A 25,089-nucleotide genomic window follows, 5' to 3' on the forward strand; every position below is an offset into this window, starting at 1 on the left:
GTATAGCATTATTAGCAGTAAACCATTGTTGTCATTGTAAACAAAAGAAAGTCTCTTAGGCCGTCGATCAAACAGTTCCAAAAACTGTGAGTATAACATTACTAGCAGTAAACCCATATTGTCATTGTAAAGAAAAGAAAGTCTCTTAGGCCGTCGATGTAACTTTTCCAATACAAAAGAATGCAGGGACCTCGTGGCGCAACGGTAGTGCGTCTGACTCCAGATCAGAAGGATGCGTGTTCAAATCACGTCGGGGTCAGTGAGCTTTTTCACACAAGCCCATGTCTTCACATGGACTCCTTGAAATGCTGTAACCGATTGGAAAATTCTGAAAGGGCAAAACATTGAAAGTACACTTAGCTCACTATCCTCATAGGAGCTGAGAAAGTACACTGTCCACTCTCTCACAGCAATAAAAAATATCCCTTAGCTTGCTACGCAATTGGGCAAAGTTCTACAACCCTTCTTTTGGGGCTGCTGATGCAGTTGTATAGAAGTGACTGTAAACGCTATATTTTCATTTGAACATGACACTTTTCATGTAGCATGATGTGTTTAAGAAGGTGTTTAGTGTGGCTGCCTTTTAAAATGCTGTTAACCTTTTTCATTTGAAGAGAAAGCAAAGAAAAATAAGCAGTGGACACAGTAGTGAGTGACTGAGGATAGAAGCATTGTGTGGCATTTCTGGTATTCTCTTTTTTGCTTAAAATTGTGTAGAGAAGAGAACGCTGGTACCCTCTGTGAGTATAGCATTATTAGCAGTAAACCATTGTTGTCATTGTAAACAAAAGAAAGTCTCTTAGGTCGTCGATCAAACAGTTCCAAAAACTGTCAGTATAACATTACTAGCAGTAAACCCATTTTGTCATTGTAAAGAAAAGAAAGTCTCTTAGGCCGTCGATGTAACTGTTCCAATACGAAAGAATGCAGGGACCTCGTGGCGCAACGGTAGCGCCACTGACTCCAGATCAGAAGGTTGCGTGTTCAAATCACGTCGGGGTCAGTGAGCTTTTTCACAGAAGCCCATGTCTTCACATGGACTCCTTGAAATGCTGTAACCGATTGGTAATATTCTGAAAGGGCAAAACATTGAAAGTACACTTAGCTCACTATCCTCATAGGAGCTGAGAAAGTACACTGTCCTCTCTCTCACAGCAATAAAAAATATCCCTTAGCTTGCTACGCAATTGGGCAAAGTTCTACAACCCTTCTTTTGGGGCTGCTGGTGCAGTAGTATAGAAGTGACTATAAACGCTATATTTTCATTTGAACATGACACTTTTCATGTAGCATGATGTGTTTAAGAAAGTGTTTAGTGTGGCTGCCTTTTAAAATGCTGTTAACCTTTTTCATTTGAAGAGAAAGCAAAGAAAAATAAGCAGTGGGCACAGTAGTGAGTGTCTGAGGATAGAAGCATTGTGTGACATTTCTGGTATTCTCTTTTTTGCTTAAAATTGTGTAGAGAAGAGAACGCTGGTACCCTCTGTGAGTATAGCATTATTAGCAGTAAACCATTGTTGTCATTGTAAACAAAAGAAAGTCTCTTAGGTCGTCGATCAAACAGTTCCAAAAACTGTCAGTATAACATTACTAGCAGTAAACCCATATTGTCATTGTAAAGAAAAGAAAATCTCTTAGGCCGTCGATGTAACTTTTTCAATGCAAAAGAATGCAGGGACCTCGTGGCGCAACGGTAGCACGTCTGACTCCAGATCAGAAGGTTGCGTGTGCAAATCACGTCGGGGTCAGTGAGCTTTTTCACACAAGCCCATGTCTTCACATGGACTCCTTGAAATGCTGTAACCGATTGGTAATATTCTGAAAGGGCAAAACATTGAAAGTACACTTAGCTCACTATCCTCATAGGAGCTGAGAAAGTACACTGTCCACTCTCTCACAGCAATAAAAAATATCCCTTAGCTTGCTACGCAATTGGGCAAAGTTCTACAACCCTTCTTTTGGGGCTGCTGGTGCAGTTGTATAGAAGTGACTATAAACGCTATATTTTCATTTGAACATGACACTTTTCATGTAGCATGATGTGTTTAAGAATGTGTTTAGTGTGGCTGCCTTTTAAAATGCTGTTAACTTTTTTCATTTGAAGAGAAAGCAAAGAAAAATAAGCAGTGGGCACAGTAGTGAGTGACTGAGGATAGAAGCATTGTGTGGCATTTCTGGTATTCTCTTTTTTGCTTAAAATTGTGTAGAGAAGAGAACGCTGGTACCCTCTGTGAGTATAGCATTATCAGCAGTAAACCATTGTTGTCATTGTAAACAAAAGAAAGTCTCTTAGGTCGTCGATCAAACAGTTCCAAAAACTGTCAGTATAACATTACTAGCAGTAAACCCATTTTGTCATTGTAAAGAAAAGAAAGTCTCTTAGGCCGTCGATGTAACTGTTCCAATATGAAAGAATGCAGGGACCTCGTGGCGCAATTGTAGCGCGTCTGACTCCAGTTCGGAAGGTTGTGTGTTCAAATCACGTCGGGGTCAGTGCGCTTTTTCACACAAGCCCATGTCTTCACATGGACTCCTTGAAATGCTGTAACCGATTGGTAATATTCTGAAAGGGCAAAACATTGAAAGTACACTTAGCTCACTATCCTCATAGGAGCTGAGAAAGTCCACTGTCCACTCTCTCACAGCAATTAAAAATATCCCTTAGCTTGCTACGCAATTGGGCAAAGTTCTACAACCCTTCTTTTGGGGCTGCTGGTGCAGTTGTATAGAAGTGACTATAAACGCTATATTTTCATTTGAACATGACACTTTTCATGTAGCATGATGTGTTTAAGAAAGTGTTTAGTGTGGCTGCCTTTTAAAATGCTGTTAACCTTTTTCATTTGAAGAGAAAGCAAAGAAAAATAAGCAGTGGGCACAGTAGTGAGTGTCTGAGGATAGAAGCATTGTGTGGCATTTCTGGTATTCTTTTTTTTGCTTGAAATTGTGTAGAGAAGAGAACGCTGGTACCCTCTGTAAGTATAGCATTATTAGCAGTAAACCATTGTTGTCATTGTAAACAAAAGAAAGTCTCTTAGGTCGTCGATCAAACAGTTCCAAAAACTGTCAGTATAACATTACTAGCAGAAAACCCATTTTGTCATTGTAAAGAAAAGAAAGTCTCTTAGGCCGTCGATGTAACTGTTCCAATATGAAAGAATGCAGGGACCTCGTGGCGCAACGGTAGCGCGTCTGACTCCAGATCAGAAGGTTGCGTGTTCAAACCACGTCGGGGTCAGTGAGCTTTTTCACACAAGCCCATGTCTTCACATGGACTCCTTGAAATGCTGTAACCGATTGGTAATATTCTGAAAGGGCAAAACATTGAAAGTACACTTAGCTCACTATCCTCATAGGAGCTGAGAAAGTACACTGTCCTCTCTCTCACAGCAATAAAAAATATCCCTTAGCTTGCTACACAATTGGGCAAAGTTCTACAACCCTTCTTTTGGGGCTGCTGGTGCAGTTGTATAGAATTGACTATAAACGCTATATTTTCATTTGAACATGACACTTTTCTTGTAACATGATGTGTTTAAGAAGGTGTTTAGTGTGGCTGCCTTTTAACCTCCTGAGCGGTCTGGACGAGCTCAGCTCGTCCATCACCGCCGGAGGCTGCCGCTCAGGCCCTGCTGGGCCGATTTTTATCAAATAAAGTGCAGCACACGCAGCCGGCACTTTGCCAGCCGCGTGTGCTGCCTGATCGCCGCCGCTCTGCGGCGATTCGCCGCGAGCAGCGGCGAAAGAGGGCCCCCCTAGCCGCCTGAGCCCTGCGCAGCCGGAACAAAAAGTTCCGGCCAGCGCTAAGGGCTGGATCGGAGGCGGCTGACGTCAGGACGTCGGCTGACGTCGATGACGTCACTCCGCTCGTCGCTATGGCGACGATATAAGCAAAACAAGGAAGGCCGCTCATTGCGGCCTTCCTTGTTTATTCTGGGCGCCGGAGGCGATCGGAAGATCGCCTCCGGAGCGCCCTCTAGTGGGCTTTCATGCAGCCAACTTTCAGTTGGCTGCATGAAACAGTTTTTTTTTTATTTAAAAAAAACCCTCCCGCAGCCACCCTGGCGATTTAATCAGAACGCCAGGGTGGTTAAAATGCTGTTAACCTTTTTCATTTGAAGAGAAAGCAAAGAAAAATAAGCAGTGGACACAGTAGTGAGTGTCTGAGGATAGAAGCATTGTGTGGCATTTCTGGTATTCTCTTTTTTGCTTAAAATTGTGTAGAGAAGAGAACGCTGGTACCCTCTGTGAGTATAGCATTATTAGCAGTAAACCATTGTTGTCATTGTAAACAAAAGAAAGTCTCTTAGGCCGTCGATCAAACAGTTCCAAAAACTGTGAGTATAACATTACTAGCAGTAAACCCATATTGTCATTGTAAAGAAAAGAAAGTCTCTTAGGCCGTCGATGTAACTTTTCCAATACAAAAGAATGCAGGGACCTCGTGGCGCAACGGTAGTGCGGCTGACTCCAGATCAGAAGGTTGCGTGTTCAAATCACGTCGGGGTCAGTGAGCTTTTTCACACAAGCCCATGTCTTCACATGGACTCCTTGAAATGCTGTAACTGATTGGAAAATTCTGAAAGGGCAAAACATTGAAAGTACACTTAGCTCACTATCCTCATAGGAGCTGAGAAAGTACACTGTCCACTCTCTCACAGCAATAAAAAATATCCCTTAGCTTGCTACGCAATTGGGCAAAGTTCTACAACCCTTCTTTTGGGGCTGCTGGTGCAGTTGTATAGAAGTGACTATAAACGCTATATTTTCATTTGAACATGACACTTTTCATGTAGCATGATGTGTTTAAGAAAGTGTTTAGTGTGGCTGCCTTTTTGCTGTTAACCTTTTTCATTTGAAGAGAAAGCAAAGAAAAATAAGCAGTGGGCACAGTAGTGAGTGTCTGAGGATAGAAGCATTGTGTGGCATTTCTGGTATTTTCTTTTTTGCTTAAAATTGTGTAGAGAAGATAACGCTGGTACCCTCTGTGAGTATAGCATTATTAGCAGTAAACCATTGTTGTCATTGTAAACAAAAGAAAGTCTCTTAGGCCGTCGATCAAACAGTTCCAAAAACTGTCAGTATAACATTACTAGCAGTAAACCCATATTGTCATTGTAAAGAAAAGAAAATCTCTTAGGCCGTCAATGTAACTTTTCCAATGCACAAGAATGCAGGGACCTCGTGGCGCAACGGTAGCACGTCTGACTCCAGATCAGAAGATTGCGTGTGCAAATCACGTCGGGGTCAGTGAGCCTTTTCACACAAGCTTATGTCTTCACATGGACTCCTTGAAATGCTGTAACCGATTGGTAATATTCTGAAAGGGCAAAACATTGAAAGTACACTTAGCTCACTATCCTCATAGGAGCTGAGAAAGTACACTGTCCACTCTCTCACAGCAATTAAAAATATCCCTTAGCTTGCTACGCAATTGGGCACAGTTCTACAACCCTTCTTTTGGGGCTGCTGGTGCAGTTGTATAGAAGTGACTATAAACGCTATATTTTCATTTGAACATGACACTTTTCATGTAGCATGATGTGTTTAAGAAGGTGTTTAGTGTGGCTGCCTGTTAAAATGCTGTTAACCTTTTTCATTTGAAGAGAAAGCAAAGAAAAATAAGCAGTGGGCACAGTAGTGAGTGTCTGAGGATAGAAGCATTGTGTGGCATTTCTGGTATTCTCTTATTTGCTTAAAATTGTGTAGAGAAGAGAACGCTGGTACCCTCTGTGAGTATAGCATTATTAGCAGTAAACCATTGTTGTCATTGTAAACAAAAGAAAGTCTCTTAGGTCGTCGATCAAACAGTTCCAAAAACTGTCAGTATAACATTACTAGCAGTAAACCCATTTTGTCATTGTAAAGAAAAGAAAGTCTCTTAGGCCGTCGATGTAACTGTTCCAATACGAAAGAATGCAGGGACCTCGTGGCACAACGGTAGCGCGTCTGACTCCAGATCAGAAGGTTGCGTGTTCAAATCACGTCGGGGGTCAGTGAGCTTTTTCACACAAGCCCATGTCTTCACATGGACTTCTTGAAATGCTGTAACCGATTGGAAAATTCTGACAGGGCAAAACATTGAAAGTACACGTAGCTCACTATCCTCATAGGAGCTGAGAAAGTACACTGTCCACTCTCCCACAGCAATTAAAAATATCCCTTAGCTTGCTACGCAATTGGGCACAGTTCTACAACCCTTCTTTTGGGGCTGCTGGTGCAGTTGTATAGAAGTGACTATAAACGCTATATTTTCATTTGAACATGACACTTTTCATGTAGCATGATGTGTTTAAGAAGGTGTTTAGTGTGGCTGCCTGTTAAAATGCTGTTAACCTTTTTCATTTGAAGAGAAAGCAAAGAAAAATAAGCAGTGGGCACAGTAGTGAGTGTCTGAGGATAGAAGCATTGTGTGGCATTTCTGGTATTCTCTTATTTGCTTAAAATTGTGTAGAGAAGAGAACGCTGGTACCCTCTGTGAGTATAGCATTATTAGCAGTAAACCATTGTTGTCATTGTAAACAAAAGAAAGTCTCTTAGGCCGTCGATCAAACAGTTCCAAAAACTGTGAGTATAACATTACTAGCAGTAAACCCATATTGTCATTGTAAAGAAAAGAAAGTCTCTTAGGCCGTCGATGTAACTTTTCCAATACAAAAGAATGCAGGGACCTCGTGGCGCAACGGTAGCGCGGTTGACTACAGATCAGAAGGTTGCGTGTTCAAATCACGTCGGGGTCAGTGAGCTTTTTCACACAAGCCCATGTCTTCACATGGACTCCTTGAAATGCTGTAACCGATTGGAAAATTCTGAAAGGGCAAAACATTGAAAGTACACTTAGCTCACTATCCTCATAGGAGCTGAGAAAGTACACTGTCCACTCTCTCACAGCAATAAAAAATATCCCTTAGCTTGCTACGCAATTGGGCAAAGTTCTACAACCCTTCTTTTGGGGCTGCTGATGCAGTTGTATAGAAGTGACTGTAAACGCTATATTTTCATTTGAACATGACACTTTTCATGTAGCATGATGTGTTTAAGAAAGTGTTTAGTGTGGCTGCCTTTTAAAATGCTGTTAACCTTTTTCATTTGAAGAGAAAGCAAAGAAAAATAAGCAGTGGGCACAGTAGTGAGTGTCTGAGGATAGAAACATTGTGTGGCATTTCTGGTATTCTCTTTTTTGCTTAAAATTGTGTAGAGAAGAGAACGCTGGTGCCCTCTGTGAGTATAGCATTATTAGCAGTAAACCATTGTTGTCATTGTAAACAAAAGAAAGTCTCTTAAGCCGTCGATCAAACAGTTCCAAAAAACTGTCAGTATAACATTACTAGCAGTAAACCCATATTGTCATTGTAAAGAAAAGAAAATCTCTTAGGCCGTCGATGTAACTTTTCCAATGCACAAGAATGCAGGGACCTCGTGGCGCAACGGTAGCGCGTCACGAAAGAACGCAGGGACCTAGTGGCGCAACGGTAGCGCGTCTGACTCCAGATCAGAAGGTTGCGTGTTCAAATCACGTCGGGGTCAGTGAGCTTTTTCACACAAGCCCATGTCTTCACATGGACTCCTTGAAATGCTATAACCGATTGGAAAATTCTGACAGGGCAAAACATTGAAGGTACACGTAGCTAACTATCCTCATAGGAGCTGAGAAAGTACACTGTCCACTCTCTCACAGCAATAAAAAATATCCCTTAGCTTGCTACGCAATTGGGCAAAGTTCTACAACCCTTGTTTTAGGGCTGCTGGTGCAGTTGTATAGAAGTGACTATAAACGCTATATTTTCATTTGAACATGACACTTTTCTTGTAGCATGATGTGTTTAAGAAGGTGTTTAGTGTGGCTGCCTTTTAAAATGCTGTTAACCTTTTTCATTTGAAGAGAAAGCAAAGAAAAATAAGCAGTGGGCACAGTAGTGAGTGTCTGAGGATAGAAGCATTGTGTGGCATTTCTGGTATTCTCTTATTTGCTTAAAATTGTGTAGAGAAGAGAACGCTGGTACCCTCTGTGAGTATAGCATTATTAGCAGTAAACCATTGTTGTCATTGTAAACAAAAGAAAGTCTCTTAGGCCGTCGATCAAACAGTTCCAAAAACTGTGAGTATAACATTACTAGCAGTAAACCCATATTGTCATTGTAAAGAAAAGAAAGTCTCTTAGGCCGTCGATGTAACTTTTCCATTACCAAAGAATGCAGGGACCTCGTGGCGCAACGGTAGCGCGGCTGACTCCAGATTAGAAGGTTGCGTGTTTAAATCACGTCGGGGGTCAGTGAGCTTTTTCACACAAGCCCATGTCTTCACATGTACTCCTTGAAATGCTGTAACCGATTGGAAAATTCTGAAAGGGCAAAACATTGAAAGTACACTTAGCTCACTATCCTCATAGGAGCTGAGAAAGTACACTGTCCACTCTCTCACAGCAATAAAAAATATCCCTTAGCTTGCTACGCAATTGGGCAAAGTTCTACAACCCTTCTTTTGGGGCTGCTGATGCAGTTGTATAGAAGTGACTGTAAACGCTATATTTTCATTTGAACATGACACTTTTCATGTAGCATGATGTGTTTAAGAAAGTGTTTAGTGTGGCTGCCTTTTAAAATGCTGTTAACCTTTTTCATTTGAAGAGAAAGCAAAGAAAAATAAGCAGTGGGCACAGTAGTGAGTGACTGAGGATAGAAGCATTGTGTGGCATTTGTGGTATTCTCTTTTTTGCTTAAAATTGTGTAGAGAAGAGAACGCTGGTACCCTCTGTGAGTATAGCATTATTAGCAGTAAACCATTGTTGTCATTGTAAACAAAAGAAAGTCTCTTAAGCCGTCGATCAAACAGTTCCAAAAAACTGTCAGTATAACATTACTAGCAGTAAACCCATATTGTCATTGTAAAGAAAAGAAAATCTCTTAGGCCGTCGATGTAACTTTTCCAATGCACAAGAATGCAGGGACCTCGTGGCGCAACGGTAGCGCGTCTGACTCCAGATCAGAAGGTTGCGTGTTCAAATCACGTCGGGGTCAGTGAGCTTTTTCACACAAGCCCATGTCTTCACATTGACTCCTTGAAATGCTGTAACCGATTGGTAATATTCTGAAAGGGCAAAACATTGAAAGTACACTTAGCTCACTATCCTCATAGGAGCTGAGAAAGTACACTGTCCACTCTCTCACAGCAATAAAAAATATCCCTTAGCTTGCTACGCAATTGGGCAAAGTTCTACAACCCTTCTTTTGGGGCTGCTGATGCAGTTGTATAGAAGTGACTGTAAACGCTATATTTTCATTTGAACATGACACTTTTCATGTAGCATGATGTGTTTAAGAAAGTGTTTAGTGTGGCTGCCTTTTAAAATGCTGTTAACCTTTTTCATTTGAAGAGAAAGCAAAGAAAAATAAGCAGTGGGCACAGTAGTGAGTGACTGAGGATAGAAGCATTGTGTGGCATTTGTGGTATTCTCTTTTTTGCTTAAAATTGTGTAGAGAAGAGAACGCTGGTACCCTCTGTGAGTATAGCATTATTAGCAGTAAACCATTGTTGTCATTGTAAACAAAAGAAAGTCTCTTAAGCCGTCGATCAAACAGTTCCAAAAAACTGTCAGTATAACATTACTAGCAGTAAACCCATATTGTCATTGTAAAGAAAAGAAAATCTCTTAGGCCGTCGATGTAACTTTTCCAATGCACAAGAATGCAGGGACCTCGTGGCGCAACGGTAGCGCGTCTGACTCCAGATCAGAAGGTTGCGTGTTCAAATCACGTCGGGGTCAGTGAGCTTTTTCACACAAGCCCATGTCTTCACATGGACTCCTTGAAATGCTGTAACCGATTGGAAAATTCTGACAGGGCAAAACATTGAAGGCACACGTAGCTCTCTATCCTCATAGGAGCTGAGAAAGTACACTGTCCTCTCTCTCACAGCAATTAAAAATATCCCTTAGCTTGCTACGCAATTGGGCAAAGTTCTACAACCCTTCTTTTGGGGCTGCTAGTGCAGTTGTATAGAAGTGACTAAAAACGCTATATTTTCATTTGAACATGACACTTTTCATGTAGCATGATGTGTTTAAGAATGTGTTTAGTGTGGCTGCCTTTTAAAATGCTGTTAACCTTTTTCATTGAAGAGAAAGCAAAGAAAAATAAGCAGTGGGCACAGTAGTGAGTGACTGAGGATAGAAGCATTGTGTGGCATTTCTGGTATTCTCTTTTTTGCTTAAAATTGTGTAGAGAAGAGAACGCTGGTACCCTCTGTGAGTATAGCATTATTAGCAGTAAACCATTGTTGTCATTGTAAACAAAAGAAAGTCTCTTAGTTCGTCGATCAAACAGTTCCAAAAACTGTCAGTATAACATTACTAGCAGTAAACCCATTTTGTCATTGTAAAGAAAAGAAAGTCTCTTAGGCCGTCGATGTAACTGTTCCAATATGAAATAATGCAGGGACCTCGTGGCGCAACGGTAGCGCGTCTGACTCCAGATCAGAAGGTTGCGTGTTCAAGTCATGTCGGGGTCAGTGAGCTTTTTCACACAAGCCCATGTCTTCACATGGACTCCTTGAAATGCTGTAACCGATTGGTAATATTCTGAAAGGGCAAAACATTGAAAGTACACTTAGCTCACTATCCTCATAGGAGCTGAGAAAGTACACTGTCCTCTCTCTCACAGCAATTAAAAATATCCCTTAGCTTGCTACGCAATTGGGCAAAGTTCTACAAGCCTTCTTTTGGGGCTGCTGGTGCAGTTGTATAGAAGTGACTATAAACGCTATATTTTCATTTGAACATGACACTTTTCATGTAGCATGATGTGTTTAAGAAGGTGTTTAGTGTGGCTGCCTTTTAAAATGCTGTTAACCTTTTTCATTTGAAGAGAAAGCAAAGAAAAATAAGCAGTGGGCACAGTAGTGAGTGTCTGAGGATAGAAGCATTGTGTGGCATTTCTGGTATTCTCTTTTTTGCTTAAAATTGTGTAGAGAAGAGAACGCTGGTACCCTCTGTGAGTATAGCATTATTAGCAGTAAACCATTGTTGTCATTGTAAACAAAAGAAAGTCTCTTAGGCCGTCGATCAAACAGTTCCAAAAACTGTGAGTATAACATTACTAGCAGTAAACCCATATTGTCATTGTAAAGAAAAGAAAGTCTCTTAGGCCGTCGATGTAACTTTTCCAATACAAAAGAATGCAGGGACCTCGTGGCGCAACGGTAGCGCGTCTGACTCCAGATCAGAAGGTTGCGTGTTCAAATCATGTCGGGGTCAGTGAGCTTTTTCACACAAGCCCATGTCTTCACATGGACTCCTTGAAATGCTGTAACCGATTGGAAAATTCTGAAAGGGCAAAACATTGAAAGTACACGTAGCTAACTATCCTCATAGGAGCTGAGAAAGTACACTGTCCACTCTATCACAGCAATAAAAAATATCCCTTAGCTTGCTACGCAATTGGGCAAAGTTCTACAACCCTTGTTTTGGGGCTGCTGGTGCAGTTGTATAGAAGTGACTATAAACGCTATATTTTCATTTGAACATGACACTTTTCATGTAGCATGATGTGTTTAAGAAAGTGTTTAGTGTGGCTGCCTTTTAAAATGCTGTTAACCTTTTTCATTTGAAGAGAAAGCAAAGAAAAATAAGCAGTGGGCACAGTAGTGAGTGTCTGAGGATAGAAACATTGTGTGGCATTTCTGGTATTCTCTTTTTTGCTTAAAATTGTGTAGAGAAGAGAACGCTGGTACCCTCTGTGAGTATAGCATTATTAGCAGTAAACCATTGTTGTCATTGTAAACAAAAGAAAGTCTCTTAAGCCGTCGATCAAACAGTTCCAAAAAACTGTCAGTATAACATTACTAGCAGTAAACCCATATTGTCATTGTAAAGAAAAGAAAATCTCTTAGGCCGTCGATGTAACTTTTCCAATGCACAAGAATGCAGGGACCTCGTGGCGCAACGGTAGCGCGTCTGACTCCAGATCAGACGGTTGCGTGTTCAAATCATGTCGGGGTCAGTGAGCTTTTTCACACAAGCCCATGTCTTCACATGGACTCCTTGAAATGCTGTAACCGACTGGAAAATTCTGAAAGGGCAAAACATTGAAAGTACACTTAGCTCACTATCCTCATAGGAGCTGAGAAAGTACACTGTCCACTCTCTCACTGCAATAAAAAATATCCCTTAGCTTGCTATGCAATTGGGCAAAGTTCTACAACCCTTCTTTTGGGGCTGCTGATGCAGTTGTAGAGAAGTGACTATAAACGCTATATTTTCATTTGAACATGACACTTTTCATGTAGCATGATGTGTTTAAGGAAGTGTTTAGTGTGGCTGCCTTTTTGCTGTTAACCTTTTTCATTTAAAGAGAAAGCAAAGAAAAATAAGCAGTGGGCACAGTAGTGAGTGTCTGAGGATAGAAGCATTGTGTGGCATTTCTGGTATTCTCTTTTTTTCTTAAAATTGTGTAGAGAAGAGAACGCTGGTACCCTCTGTGAGTATAGCATTATTAGCAGTAAACCATTGTTGTCATTGTAAACAAAAGAAAGTCTCTTAAGCCGTCGATCAAACAGTTCCAAAAACTGTCAGTATAACATTACTAGCAGTAAACCCATATTGTCATTGTAAAGAAAAGAAAATCTCTTAGGCCGTCAATGAAACGTTTCCAATGCACAAGAATGCAGGGACCTCGTGGCGCAACGGTAGCACGTCTGACTCCACATCAGAAGGTTGCGTGTGCAAATCACGTCGGGGTCAGTGAGCTTTTTCACACAAGCTTATGTCTTCACATGGACTCCTTGAAATGCTGTAACCGATTGGTAATATTCTGAAAGGGCAAAACATTGAAAGTACACTTAGCTCACTATCCTCATAGGAGCTGAGAAAGTACACTGTCCACTCTCTCACAGCAATAAAAAATATCCCTTAGCTTGCTACGCAATTGGGCAAAGTTCTACAACCCTTCTTTTGGGGCTGCTGGTGCAGTTGTATAGAAGTGACTATAAACGCTATATTTTCATTTGAACATGACACTTTTCTTGTAGCATGATGTGTTTAAGAAGGTGTTTAGTGTGGCTGCCTTTTAAAATGCTGTTAACCTTTTTCATTTGAAGAGAAAGCAAAGAAAAATAAGCAGTGGACACAGTAGTGAGTGTCTGAGGATGGAAGCATTGTGTGGCATTTCTGGTATTCTCTTTTTTGCTTAAAATTGTGTAGAGAAGAGAACGCTGGTACCCTCTGTGAGTATAGCATTATTAGCAGTAAACCATTGTTGTCATTGTAAACAAAAGAAAGTCTCTTAGGTCGTCGATCAAACAGTTCCAAAAACTGTCAGTATAACATTACTAGCAGTAAACCCATTTTGTCATTGTAAAGAAAAGAAAGTCTCTTAGGCCGTCGATGTAACTGTTCCAATACGAAAGAATGCAGGGACCTTGTGGCGCAACGGTAGCGCATCTGACTCCAGATCAGAAGGTTGCGTGTTCAAATCACGTCGGGGTCAGTGAGCTTTTTCACACAAGCCCATGTCTTCACATGGACTCCTTGAAATGCTGTAACCGATTGGAAAATTCTGAAAGGGCAAAACATTGAAAGTACACGTAGCTAACTATCCTCATAGGAGCTGAGAAAGTACACTGTCCACTCTCTCACAGCAATAAAAAATATCCCTTAGCTTGCTACGCAATTGGGCAAAGTTCTACAACCCTTCTTTTGGGGCTGCTGATGCAGTTGTATAGAAGTGACTGTAAACGCTATATTTTCATTTGAACATGACACTTTTCATGTAGCATGATGTGTTTAAGAAAGTGTTTAGTGTGGCTGCCTTTTAAAATGCTGTTAACCTTTTTCATTTGAAGAGAATGCAAAGAAAAATAAGCAGTGGGCACAGTAGTGAGTGTCTGAGGATAGAAACATTGTGTGGCATTTCTGGTATTCTGTTATTTGCTTAAAATTGTGTAGAGAAGAGAACGCTGGTACCCTCTGCGAGCATAGCATTATTAGCAGTAAACCATTGTTGTCATTGTAAACAAAAGAAAGTCTCTTAGGTCGTCGATCAAACAGTTCCAAAAACTGTCAGTATAACATTACTAGCAGTAAACCCATTTTGTCATTGTAAAGAAAAGAAAGTCTCTTAGGCCGTCGATGTAACTGTTCCAATATGAAAGAATGCAGGGACCTCGTGGCGCAACGGTAGTGCGTCTGACGCCAGGTCAGAAGGTTGCGTGTTCAAATCATGTTGGGGTCAGTGAGCTTTTTCACACAAGCCCATGTCTTCACATGGACTCCTTGAAATGCTGTAACCGATTGGTAATATTCTGAAAGGGCAAAACATTGAAAGTACACTTAGCTCACTATCCTCATAGGAGCTGAGAAAGTACACTGTCCACTCTCTCACAGCAATAAAAAATATCCCTTAGCTTGCTACGCAATTGGGCAAAGTTCTACAACCCTTCTTTTGGGGCTGCTGGTGCAGTTGTATAGAAGTGACTATAAACGCTATATTTTCATTTGAACATGACACTTTTCATGTAGCATGATGTGTTTAAGAAGGTGTTTAGTGTGGATGCCTGTTAAAATGCTGTTAACCTTTTTCATTTGAAGAGAAAGCAAAGAAAAATAAGCAGTGGGCACAGTAGTGAGTGTCTGAGGATAGAAGCATTGTGTGGCATTTCTGGTATTCTCTTATTTGCTTAAAATTGTGTAGAGAAGAGAACGCTGGTACCCTCTGTGAGTATAGCATTATTAGCAGTAAACCATTGTTGTCATTGTAAACAAAAGAAAGTCTCTTAGGCCGTCGATCAAACAGTTCCAAAAACTGTGAGTATAACATTACTAGCAGTAAACCCATATTGTCATTGTAAAGAAAAGAAAGTCTCTTAGGCCGTCGATGTAACTGTTCCAATACAAAAGAATGCAGGGACCTTGTGGCGCAACGGTAGCGCGTCTAACTCCAGATCAGAAGGTTGCGTGTTCAAATCACGTCGGGGTCAGTGAGCTTTTTCACACAAGCCCATGTCTTCACATGGACTCCTTGAAATGCTGTAACCGATTGGAAAATTCTGAAAGGGCAAAACATTGAAAGTACACGTAGCTAACTATCCTCATAGGAGCTGAGAAAGTACACTGTCCACTCTCTCACAGCAATAAAAAATATCCCTTAGCTTGCTACGCAATTGGGCAAAGTTCTACAACCCTTCTTTTGGGGCTGCTGGTGCAGTTGTATAGAAGTGACTATAAACGCTATATTTTCATTTGAACATGACACTTTTCATGTAGCATGATGTGTTTAAGAATGTGTATAGTGTGGCTGCCTTTTAAAATGCTGTTAACCTTTTTCATTGAAGAGAAAGCAAAGAAAAATAAGCAGTGGGCACAGTAGTGAGTGACTGAGGATAGAAGCATTGTGTGGCATTTCTGGTATTCTCTTTTTTGCTTAAAATTGTGTAGAGAAGAGAACACTGGTACCCTCTGTGAGTATAGCATTATTAGCAGTAAACCATTGTTGTCATTGTAAACAAAAGAAAGTCTCTTAGGTTGTCGATCAAACAGTTCCAAAAACTGTGAGTATAACATTACTAGCAGTAAACCCATATTGTCATTGTAAAGAAAAGAAAGTCTCTTAGGCCGTCGATGTAACTTTTCCAATACAAAAGAATGCAGGGACCTCGTGGCGCAACGGTAGCGCGTCTGACTCCAGATCAGAAGGTTGCGTGTTCAAATCACGTTGGGGTCAGTGAGCTTTTTCACACAAGCCCATGTCTTCACATAGACTCCTTGAAATGCTGTAACCGATTGGAAAATTCTGAAAGGGCAAAACATTGAAAGTACACTTAGCTCACTATCCTCATAGGAGCTGAGAAAGTACACTGTCCACTCTCTCACTGCAATAAAAAATATCCCTTAGCTTGCTACGCAATTCGGCAAAGTTCTACAACCCTTCTTTTGGGGCTGCTGATGCAGTTGTAGAGAAGTGACTATAAACGCTATATTTTCATTTGAACATGACACTTTTCATGTAGCATGATGTGTTTAAGAAAGTGTTTAGTGTGGCTGCCTTTTTGCTGTTAACCTTTTTCATTTGAAGAGAAAGCAAAGAAAAATAAGCAGTGGGCACAGTAGTGAGTGTCTGAGGATAGAAGCATTGTGTGGCATTTCTGGTATTCTCTTTTTTGCTTAAAATTGTGTAGAGAAGAGAACGCTGGTACCCTCTGTGAGTATAGCATTATTAGCAGTAAACCATTGATGTCATTGTAAACAAAAGAAAGTCTCTTAGGGCGTCGATCAAACAGTTCCAAAAACTGTCAGTATAACATTACTAGCAGTAAACCCATATTGTCATTGTAAAGAAAAGAAAATCTCTTAGGCCGTCAATGTAACTTTTCCAATGCACAAGAATGCAGGGACCTCGTGGCGCAACGGTAGCACGTCTGACTCCAGATCAGAAGGTTGCGTGTGCAAATCACGTCGGGGTCAGTGAGCTTTTTCACACAAGCTTATGTCTTCACATGGACTCCTTGAAATGCTGTAACCGATTGGTAATATTCTGAAAGGGCAAAACATTGAAAGTACACTTAGCTCACTATCCTCATAGGAGCTGAGAAAGTACACTGTCCACTCTCTCACAGCAATAAAAATATCCCTTAGCTTGCTACGCAATTGGGCAAAGTTCTACAACCCTTATTTTGGGGCTGCTGGTGCAGTTGTATAGAAGTGACTATAAACGCTATATTTTCATTTGAACATGACACTTTTCATGTAGTATGATGTGTTTAAGAAGGTGTTTAGTGTGGCTGCCTTTTAAAATGCTGTTAACCTTCTTCATTTGAAGAGAAAGCAAAGAAAAATAAGCAGTGGACACAGTAGTGAGTGTCTGAGGATAGAAGCATTGTGTGGCATTTCTGGTATTCTCTTTTTTGCTTAAAATTGTGTAGAGAAGAGAACGCTGGTACCCTCTGTGAGTATAGCATTATTAGCAGTAAACCATTGTTGTCATTGTAAACAAAAGAAAGTCTCTTAGGTCGTCGATCAAACAGTTCCAAAAACTGTCAGTATAACATTACTAGCAGTAAACCCATTTTGTCGTTGTAAAGAAAAGAAAGTCACTTAGGCCGTCGATGTAACTGTTCCAATACGAAAGAATGCAGGGACCTCGTGGCGCAACGGTAGCGCGTCTGACTCCAGATCAGAAGGTTGCGTGTTCAAATCACGTCGGGGTCAGTGAGCTTTTTCACACAAGCCCATGTCTTCACATGGACTCCTTGAAATGCTGTAACCGATTGGAAAATTCTGACAGGGCAAAACATTGAAGGTACACGTAGCTCACTATCCTCATAGGAGCTGAGAAAGTACACTGTCCACTCTCTCACAGCAATAAAAAATATCCCTTAGCTTGCTATGCAATTGGGCAAAGTTCTACAACCCTTCTTTTGGGGCTGCTGGTGCAGTTGTATAGAAGTTACTAAAAACGCTATATTTTCATTTGAACATAACACTTTTCATGTAGCATGATGTGTTTAAGAAGGTGTTTAGTGTGGCTGCCTTTTAAAATGCTGTTAACCTTTTTCATTTGAAGAGAAAGCAAAGAAAAATAAGCAGTGGACACAGTAGTGAGTGTCTGAGGATAGAAGCATTGTGTGGCATTTCTGGTATTCTCTTTTTTGCTTAAAATTGTGTAGAGAAGAGAACGCTGGTACCCTCTGTGAGTATAGCATTATTAGCAGTAAACCATTGTTGTCATTGTAAACAAAAGAAAGTCTCTTAGGTCGTCGATCAAACAGTTCCAAAAACTGTCAGTATAACATTACTAGCAGTAAACCCATTTTGTCATTGTAAAGAAAAGAAAGTCTCTTAGGCCGTCGATGTAACTGTTCCAATACGAAAGAATGCAGGGACCTCGTGGCGCAACGGTAGCGCGTCTGACTCCAGATCAGAAGGTTGCTTGTTCAAATCACGTCGGGGTCAGTGAGCTTTTTCACACAAGCCCATGTCTTCACATGGACTCCTTGAAATGCTGTAACCGATTGGAAAATTCTGAAAGGGCAAAACATTGAAAGTACACGTAGCTAACTATCCTCATAGGAGCTGAGAAAGTACACTGTCCACTCTCTCATAGCAATAAAAAATATCCCTTAGCTTGCTACGCAATTGGGCAAAGTTCTACAACCCTTGTTTTGGGGCTGCTGGTGCAGTTGTATAGAAGTGACTATAAACGCTATATTTTCATTTGAACATGACACTTTTCTTGTAGCATGATGTGTTTAAGAAGGTGTTTAGTGTGGCTGCCTTTTAAAATACTGTTAACCTTTTTCATTTGAAGAGAAAGCAAAGAAAAATAAGCAGTGGGCACAGTAGTGAGTGTCTGAGGATAGAAACATTGTGTGGCATTTCTGGTATTCTCTTTTTTGCTTAAAATTGTGTAGAGAAGAGAACGCTGGTACCCTCTGTGAGTATAGCATTATTAGCAGTAAACCATTGTTGTCATTGTAAACAAAAGAAAGTCTCTTAGGCCGTCGATCAAACAGTTCCAAAAACTGTGAGTATAACATTACTAGCAGTAATCCCATATTGTCATTGTAAAGAAAAGAAAATCTCTTAGGCCGTCGATGTAACTTTTCCAATGCACAAGAATGCAGGGACCTCGTGGCGTAATGGTAGCGCGTCTGACTCCAGATCAGAAGGTTGCGTGTTCAAATCACGTCGGGGTCTGTGAGCTTTTTCACACAAGCCCATGTCTTCACATGGACTCCTTGAAATGCTGTAACCGATTGGAAAATTCTGACAGGGCAAAACATTGAAGGCACACGTAGCTCGCTATCCTCATAGGAGCTGAGAAAGTGCACTGTCCACTCTCTCACAGCAATTAAAAATATCACTTAGCTTGCTACGCAATTGGGCAAAGTTCTACAACCCTTCTTTTGGGGCTGCTGGTGCAGTTGTATAGAAGTGACTAAAAACGCTATATTTTCATTTGAACATGACACTTTTCATGTAGCATGATGTGTTTAAGAATGTGTTTAGTGTGGCTGCCTTTTAAAATGCTGTTAACCTATTTCATTGAAGAGAAAGCAAAGAAAAATAAGCAGTGGGCACAGGAGTGAGTGACTGAGGATAGAAGCATTGTGTGGCATTTCTGGTATTCTCTTTTTTGCTTAACATTGTGTAGAGAAGAGAACGCTGGTACCCTCTGTGAGTATAGCATTATTAGCAGTAAACCATTGTTGTCATTGTAAACAAAAGAAAGTCTCTTAGTTCGTCGATCAAACAGTTCCAAAAACTGTCAGTATAACATTACTAGCAGTAAACCCATTTTGTCATTGTAAAGAAAAGAAAGTCTCTTAGGCCGTCGATGTAACTGTTCCAATATGAAAGTATGCAGGGACCTCGTGGCGCAACGGTAGCGCGTCTGACTCCAGATCAGAAGGTTGCGTGTTCAAATCACGTCGGGGTCAGTGAGCTTTTTCACACAAGCCCATGTCTTCACATGGACTCCTTGAAATGCTGTAACCGATTGGTAATATTCTGAAAGGGCAAAACATTGAAAGTACACTTAGCTCACTATCCTCATAGGAGCTGAGAAAGTACACTGTCCACTCTCTCACAGCAATAAAAAATATCCCTTAGCTTGCTACACAATTGGGCAAAGTTCTACAAGCCTTCTTTTGGGGCTGCTGGTGCAGTTGTATAGAAGTGACTATAAACGCTATATTTTCATTTGAACATGACACTTTTCATGTAGCATGATGTGTTTAAGAAGGTGTTTAGTGTGGCTGCCTTTTAAAATGCTGTTAACCTTTTTCATTTGAAGAGAAAGCAAAGAAAAATAAGCAGTGGGCACAGTAGTGAGTGTCTGAGGATAGAAGCATTGTGTGGCATTTCTGGTATTCTCTTATTTGCTTAAAATTGTGTAGAGAAGAGAACGCTGGTACCCTCTGTGAGTATAGCATTATTAGCAGTAAACCATTGTTGTCATTGTAAACAAAAGAAAGTCTCTTAGGCCGTCGATCAAACAGTTCCAAAAACTGTGAGTATAACATTACTAGCAGTAAACCCATATTGTCATTGTAAAGAAAAGAAAGTCTCTTAGGCCGTCGATGTAACTTTTCCAATACAAAAGAATGCAGGGACCTCGTGGCGCAACGGTAGCGCGTCTGACACCAGATCAGAAGGTTGCGTGTTCAAATCACGTCGGGGTCAGTGAGCTTTTTCACACAAGCCCATGTCTTCACATGGACTCCTTGAAATGCTGTAACCGATTGGAAAATTCTGAAAGGGCAAAACATTGAAAGTACACTTAGCTCACTATCCTCATAGGAGCTGAGAAAGTACACTGTCCACTCTCTCACAGCAATAAAAAATATCCCTTAGCTTGCTACGCAATTGGGCAAAGTTCTACAACCCTTCTTTTGGGGCTGCTGATGCAGTTGTATAGAAGTGACTGTAAACGCTATATTTTCATTTGAACATGACACTTTTCATGTAGCATGATGTGTTTAAGAAAGTGTTTAGTGTGGCTGCCTTTTAAAATGCTGTTAACCTTTTTCATTTGAAGAGAAAGCAAAGAAAAATAAGCAGTGGGCACAGTAGTGAGTGTCTGAGGATAGAAACATTGTGTGGCATTTCTGGTATTCTCTTTTTTGCTTAAAATTGTGTAGAGAAGAGAACGCTGGTACCCTCTGTGAGTATAGCATTATTAGCAGTAAACCATTGTTGTCATTGTAAACAAAAGAAAGTCTCTTAAGCCGCCGATCAAACAGTTCCAAAAAACTGTCAGTATAACATTACTAGCAGTAAACCCACATTGTCATTGTAAAGAAAAGAAAATCTCTTAGGCCGTCGATGTAACTTTTCCAATGCACAAGAATGCAGGGACCTCGTGGCGCAACGGTAGCGCGTCTGACTCCAGATCAGAAGGTTGCGTGTTCAAATCACGTCGGGGTCAGTGAGCTTTTTCACACAAGCCCATGTCTTCACATGGACTCCTTGAAATGCTGTAACCGATTGGAAAATTCTGACAGGGCAAAACATTGAAGGTACACGTAGCTCACTATCCTCATAGGAGCTGAGAAAGTACACTGTCCACTCTCTCACAGCAATTAAAAATATCCCTTAGCTTGCTACGCAATTGGGCAAAGTTCTACAACCCTTCTTTTGGGGCTGCTGGTGCAGTTGTATAGAAGTGACTAAAAACGCTATATTTTCATTTGAACATGACACTTTTCATGTAGCATGATGTGTTTAAGAATGTGTTTAGTGTGGCTGCCTTTTAAAATGCTGTTAACCTTTTTCATTGAAGAGAAAGCAAAGAAAAATAAGCAGTGGGCACAGTAGTGAGTGACTGAGGATAGAAGCATTGTGTGGCATTTCTGGTATTCTCTTTTTTGCTTAAAATTGTGTAGAGAAGAGAACGCTGGTACCCTCTGTGAGTATAGCATTATTAGCAGTAAACCATTGTTGTCATTGTAAACAAAAGAAAGTCTCTTAGTTCGTCGATCAAACAGTTCCAAAAACTGTCAGTATAACATTACTAGCAGTAAACCCATTTTGTCATTGTAAAGAAAAGAAAGTCTCTTAGGCCGTCGATGTAACTGTTCCAATATGAAAGAATGCAGGGACTTCGTGGCGCAACGGTAGCGCGTCTGACTCCAGATCAGAAGGTTGCGTGTTCAAATCACGTCGGGGTCAGTGAGCTTTTTCACACAAGCCCATGTCTTCACATGGACTCCTTGAAATGCTGTAACCGATTGGTAATATTCTGAAAGGGCAAAACATTGAAAGTACACTTAGCTAACTATCCTCATAGGAGCTGAGAAAGTACACTGTCCACTCTCTCACAGCAATAAAAAATATCCCTTAGCTTGCTACACAATTGGGCAAAGTTCTACAAGCCTTCTTTTGGGGCTGCTGGTGCAGTTGTATAGAAGTGACTATAAACGCTATATTTTCATTTGAACATGACACTTTTCATGTAGCATGATGTGTTTAAGAAGGTGTTTAGTGTGGCTGCCTTTTAAAATGCTGTTAACCTTTTTCATTTGAAGAGAAAGCAAAGAAAAATAAGCAGTGGGCACAGTAGTGAGTGTCTGAGGATAGAAGCATTGTGTGGCATTTCTGGTATTCTCTTATTTGCTTAAAATTGTGTAGAGAAGAGAACGCTGGTACCCTCTGTGAGTATAGCATTATTAGCAGTAAACCATTGTTGTCATTGTAAACAAAAGAAAGTCTCTTAGGCCGTCGATCAAACAGTTCCAAAAACTGTGAGTATAACATTACTAGCAGTAAACCCATATTGTCATTGTAAAGAAAAGAAAGTCTCTTAGGCCGTCGATGTAACTTTTCCAATACAAAAGAATGCAGGGACCTCGTGGCGCAACGGTAGCGCGTCTGACTCCAGATCAGAAGGTTGCGTGTTCAAATCACGTCGGGGTCAGTGAGCTTTTTCACACAAGCCCATGTCTTCACATGGACTCCTTGAAATGCTGTAACCGATTGGAAAATTCTGAAAGGGCAAAACATTGAAAGTACACGTAGCTAACTATCCTCATAGGAGCTGAGAAAGTACACTGTCCACTCTCTCACAGCAATAAAAAATATCCCTTAGCTTGCTACGCAATTGGGCAAAGTTCTACAACCCTTGTTTTGGGGCTGCTGGTGCAGTTGTATAGAAGTGACTATAAACGCTATATTTTCATTTGAACATGACACTTTTCATGTAGCATGATGTGTTTAAGAAAGTGTTTAGTGTGGCTGCCTTTTAAAATGCTGTTAACCTTTTTCATTTGAAGAGAAAGCAAAGAAAAATAAGCAGTGGGCACAGTAGTGAGTGTCTGAGGATAGAAGCATTGTGTGGCATTTCTGGTATTCTCTTTTTTGCTTAAAATTGTGTAGAGAAGAGAACGCTGGTACCCTCTGTGAGTATAGCATTATTAGCAGTAAACCATTGTTGTCATTGTAAACAAAAGAAAGTCTCTTAGTTCGTCGATCAAACAGTTCCAAAAACTGTCAGTATAACATTACTAGCAGTAAACCCATATTGTCATTGTAAAGAAAAGAAAGTCTCTTAGGCCGTCGATGTAACTTTTCCAATACAAAAGAATGCAGGGACCTCGTGGCGCAACGGTAGCGCGTCTGACTCCAGATCAGAAGGTTGCGTGTTCAAATCACGTCGGGGTCAGTGAGCTTTTTCACACAAGCCCATGTCTTCACATGGACTCCTTGAAATGCTGTAACCGATTGGAAAATTCTGAAAGGGCAAAACATTGAAAGTACACGTAGCTAACTATCCTCATAGGAGCTGAGAAAGTACACTGTCCACTCTCTCACAGCAATAAAAAATATCCCTTAGCTTGCTACGCAATTGGGCAAAGTTCTACAACCCTTGTTTTAGGGCTGCTGGTGCAGTTGTATAGAAGTGACTATAAACGCTATATTTTCATTTGAACATGACACTTTTCTTGTAGCATGATGTGTTTAAGAAGGTGTTTAGTGTGGCTGCCTTTTAAAATGCTGTTAACCTTTTTCATTTGAAGAGAAAGCAAAGAAAAATAAGCAGTGGGCACAGTAGTGAGTGTCTGAGGATAGAAGCATTGTGTGGCATTTCTGGTATTCTCTTATTTGCTTAAAATTGTGTAGAGAAGAGAACGCTGGTACCCTCTGTGAGTATAGCATTATTAGCAGTAAACCATTGTTGTCATTGTAAACAAAAGAAAGTCTCTTAGGCCGTCGATCAAACAGTTCCAAAAACTGTGAGTATAACATTACTAGCAGTAAACCCATATTGTCATTGTAAAGAAAAGAAAGTCTCTTAGGCCGTCGATGTAACTTTTCCATTACCAAAGAATGCAGGGACCTCGTGGCGCAACGGTAGCGCGGCTGACTCCAGATTAGAAGGTTGCGTGTTTAAATCACGTCGGGGGTCAGTGAGCTTTTTCACACAAGCCCATGTCTTCACATGTACTCCTTGAAATGCTGTAACCGATTGGAAAATTCTGAAAGGGCAAAACATTGAAAGTACACTTAGCTCACTATCCTCATAGGAGCTGAGAAAGTACACTGTCCACTCTCTCACAGCAATAAAAAATATCCCTTAGCTTGCTACGCAATTGGGCAAAGTTCTACAACCCTTCTTTTGGGGCTGCTGATGCAGTTGTATAGAAGTGACTGTAAACGCTATATTTTCATTTGAACATGACACTTTTCATGTAGCATGATGTGTTTAAGAAAGTGTTTAGTGTGGCTGCCTTTTAAAATGCTGTTAACCTTTTTCATTTGAAGAGAAAGCAAAGAAAAATAAGCAGTGGGCACAGTAGTGAGTGACTGAGGATAGAAGCATTGTGTGGCATTTGTGGTATTCTCTTTTTTGCTTAAAATTGTGTAGAGAAGAGAACGCTGGTACCCTCTGTGAGTATAGCATTATTAGCAGTAAACCATTGTTGTCATTGTAAACAAAAGAAAGTCTCTTAAGCCGTCGATCAAACAGTTCCAAAAAACTGTCAGTATAACATTACTAGCAGTAAACCCATATTGTCATTGTAAAGAAAAGAAAATCTCTTAGGCCGTCGATGTAACTTTTCCAATGCACAAGAATGCAGGGACCTCGTGGCGCAACGGTAGCGCGTCTGACTCCAGATCAGAAGGTTGCGTGTTCAAATCACGTCGGGGTCAGTGAGCTTTTTCACACAAGCCCATGTCTTCACATTGACTCCTTGAAATGCTGTAACCGATTGGTAATATTCTGAAAGGGCAAAACATTGAAAGTACACTTAGCTCACTATCCTCATAGGAGCTGAGAAAGTACACTGTCCACTCTCTCACAGCAATAAAAAATATCCCTTAGCTTGCTACGCAATTGGGCAAAGTTCTACAACCCTTCTTTTGGGGCTGCTGATGCAGTTGTATAGAAGTGACTGTAAACGCTATATTTTCATTTGAACATGACACTTTTCATGTAGCATGATGTGTTTAAGAAAGTGTTTAGTGTGGCTGCCTTTTAAAATGCTGTTAACCTTTTTCATTTGAAGAGAAAGCAAAGAAAAATAAGCAGTGGGCACAGTAGTGAGTGACTGAGGATAGAAGCATTGTGTGGCATTTGTGGTATTCTCTTTTTTGCTTAA

The 25,089-nt window shown here is 40.7% G+C and overlaps 1 protein-coding gene and 28 non-coding genes across 29 annotated transcripts in view; all 29 read left to right on the top strand.

Moving 5' to 3' along the window:
- GUCY2D (guanylate cyclase 2D, retinal) overlaps positions 1 to 25,089 on the top strand; it is a 604,889-nt gene that overhangs the window by 45,365 nt on the left and 534,435 nt on the right. The gene's annotated exons all lie outside the window — the stretch shown is intronic.
- TRNAW-CCA (transfer RNA tryptophan (anticodon CCA)) lies at positions 188 to 259 on the top strand. Its single transcript has one exon. It is a non-coding gene; the product is annotated as a tRNA-Trp (tRNA).
- On the top strand, positions 932 to 1,003 carry TRNAW-CCA (transfer RNA tryptophan (anticodon CCA)). The gene has a single exon. It is a non-coding gene; the product is annotated as a tRNA-Trp (tRNA).
- On the top strand, positions 1,677 to 1,748 carry TRNAW-CCA (transfer RNA tryptophan (anticodon CCA)). Its single transcript has one exon. It is a non-coding gene; the product is annotated as a tRNA-Trp (tRNA).
- On the top strand, positions 2,422 to 2,493 carry TRNAW-CCA (transfer RNA tryptophan (anticodon CCA)). The gene has a single exon. It is a non-coding gene; the product is annotated as a tRNA-Trp (tRNA).
- On the top strand, positions 3,167 to 3,238 carry TRNAW-CCA (transfer RNA tryptophan (anticodon CCA)). Its single transcript has one exon. It is a non-coding gene; the product is annotated as a tRNA-Trp (tRNA).
- TRNAW-CCA (transfer RNA tryptophan (anticodon CCA)) lies at positions 4,439 to 4,510 on the top strand. The gene has a single exon. It is a non-coding gene; the product is annotated as a tRNA-Trp (tRNA).
- Positions 5,924 to 5,996, top strand: TRNAW-CCA (transfer RNA tryptophan (anticodon CCA)). The gene has a single exon. It is a non-coding gene; the product is annotated as a tRNA-Trp (tRNA).
- Positions 6,669 to 6,740, top strand: TRNAC-ACA (transfer RNA cysteine (anticodon ACA)). The gene has a single exon. It is a non-coding gene; the product is annotated as a tRNA-Cys (tRNA).
- TRNAW-CCA (transfer RNA tryptophan (anticodon CCA)) lies at positions 7,456 to 7,527 on the top strand. The gene has a single exon. It is a non-coding gene; the product is annotated as a tRNA-Trp (tRNA).
- Positions 8,946 to 9,017, top strand: TRNAW-CCA (transfer RNA tryptophan (anticodon CCA)). Its single transcript has one exon. It is a non-coding gene; the product is annotated as a tRNA-Trp (tRNA).
- TRNAW-CCA (transfer RNA tryptophan (anticodon CCA)) lies at positions 9,692 to 9,763 on the top strand. The gene has a single exon. It is a non-coding gene; the product is annotated as a tRNA-Trp (tRNA).
- Positions 10,435 to 10,506, top strand: TRNAW-CCA (transfer RNA tryptophan (anticodon CCA)). Its single transcript has one exon. It is a non-coding gene; the product is annotated as a tRNA-Trp (tRNA).
- On the top strand, positions 11,180 to 11,251 carry TRNAW-CCA (transfer RNA tryptophan (anticodon CCA)). Its single transcript has one exon. It is a non-coding gene; the product is annotated as a tRNA-Trp (tRNA).
- Positions 11,925 to 11,996, top strand: TRNAW-CCA (transfer RNA tryptophan (anticodon CCA)). The gene has a single exon. It is a non-coding gene; the product is annotated as a tRNA-Trp (tRNA).
- TRNAW-CCA (transfer RNA tryptophan (anticodon CCA)) lies at positions 13,410 to 13,481 on the top strand. The gene has a single exon. It is a non-coding gene; the product is annotated as a tRNA-Trp (tRNA).
- On the top strand, positions 14,899 to 14,970 carry TRNAW-CCA (transfer RNA tryptophan (anticodon CCA)). The gene has a single exon. It is a non-coding gene; the product is annotated as a tRNA-Trp (tRNA).
- On the top strand, positions 15,642 to 15,713 carry TRNAW-CCA (transfer RNA tryptophan (anticodon CCA)). Its single transcript has one exon. It is a non-coding gene; the product is annotated as a tRNA-Trp (tRNA).
- TRNAW-CCA (transfer RNA tryptophan (anticodon CCA)) lies at positions 16,382 to 16,453 on the top strand. The gene has a single exon. It is a non-coding gene; the product is annotated as a tRNA-Trp (tRNA).
- TRNAW-CCA (transfer RNA tryptophan (anticodon CCA)) lies at positions 17,126 to 17,197 on the top strand. Its single transcript has one exon. It is a non-coding gene; the product is annotated as a tRNA-Trp (tRNA).
- Positions 17,870 to 17,941, top strand: TRNAW-CCA (transfer RNA tryptophan (anticodon CCA)). Its single transcript has one exon. It is a non-coding gene; the product is annotated as a tRNA-Trp (tRNA).
- TRNAW-CCA (transfer RNA tryptophan (anticodon CCA)) lies at positions 18,614 to 18,685 on the top strand. Its single transcript has one exon. It is a non-coding gene; the product is annotated as a tRNA-Trp (tRNA).
- TRNAW-CCA (transfer RNA tryptophan (anticodon CCA)) lies at positions 19,357 to 19,428 on the top strand. Its single transcript has one exon. It is a non-coding gene; the product is annotated as a tRNA-Trp (tRNA).
- Positions 20,102 to 20,173, top strand: TRNAW-CCA (transfer RNA tryptophan (anticodon CCA)). The gene has a single exon. It is a non-coding gene; the product is annotated as a tRNA-Trp (tRNA).
- On the top strand, positions 20,847 to 20,918 carry TRNAW-CCA (transfer RNA tryptophan (anticodon CCA)). The gene has a single exon. It is a non-coding gene; the product is annotated as a tRNA-Trp (tRNA).
- On the top strand, positions 21,590 to 21,661 carry TRNAW-CCA (transfer RNA tryptophan (anticodon CCA)). Its single transcript has one exon. It is a non-coding gene; the product is annotated as a tRNA-Trp (tRNA).
- Positions 22,335 to 22,406, top strand: TRNAW-CCA (transfer RNA tryptophan (anticodon CCA)). Its single transcript has one exon. It is a non-coding gene; the product is annotated as a tRNA-Trp (tRNA).
- TRNAW-CCA (transfer RNA tryptophan (anticodon CCA)) lies at positions 23,079 to 23,150 on the top strand. The gene has a single exon. It is a non-coding gene; the product is annotated as a tRNA-Trp (tRNA).
- TRNAW-CCA (transfer RNA tryptophan (anticodon CCA)) lies at positions 24,569 to 24,640 on the top strand. The gene has a single exon. It is a non-coding gene; the product is annotated as a tRNA-Trp (tRNA).

This window comes from Hyperolius riggenbachi, chromosome 3, assembly GCF_040937935.1.
Source record: "Hyperolius riggenbachi isolate aHypRig1 chromosome 3, aHypRig1.pri, whole genome shotgun sequence".
NCBI lineage: Eukaryota > Metazoa > Chordata > Amphibia > Anura > Hyperoliidae > Hyperolius > Hyperolius riggenbachi.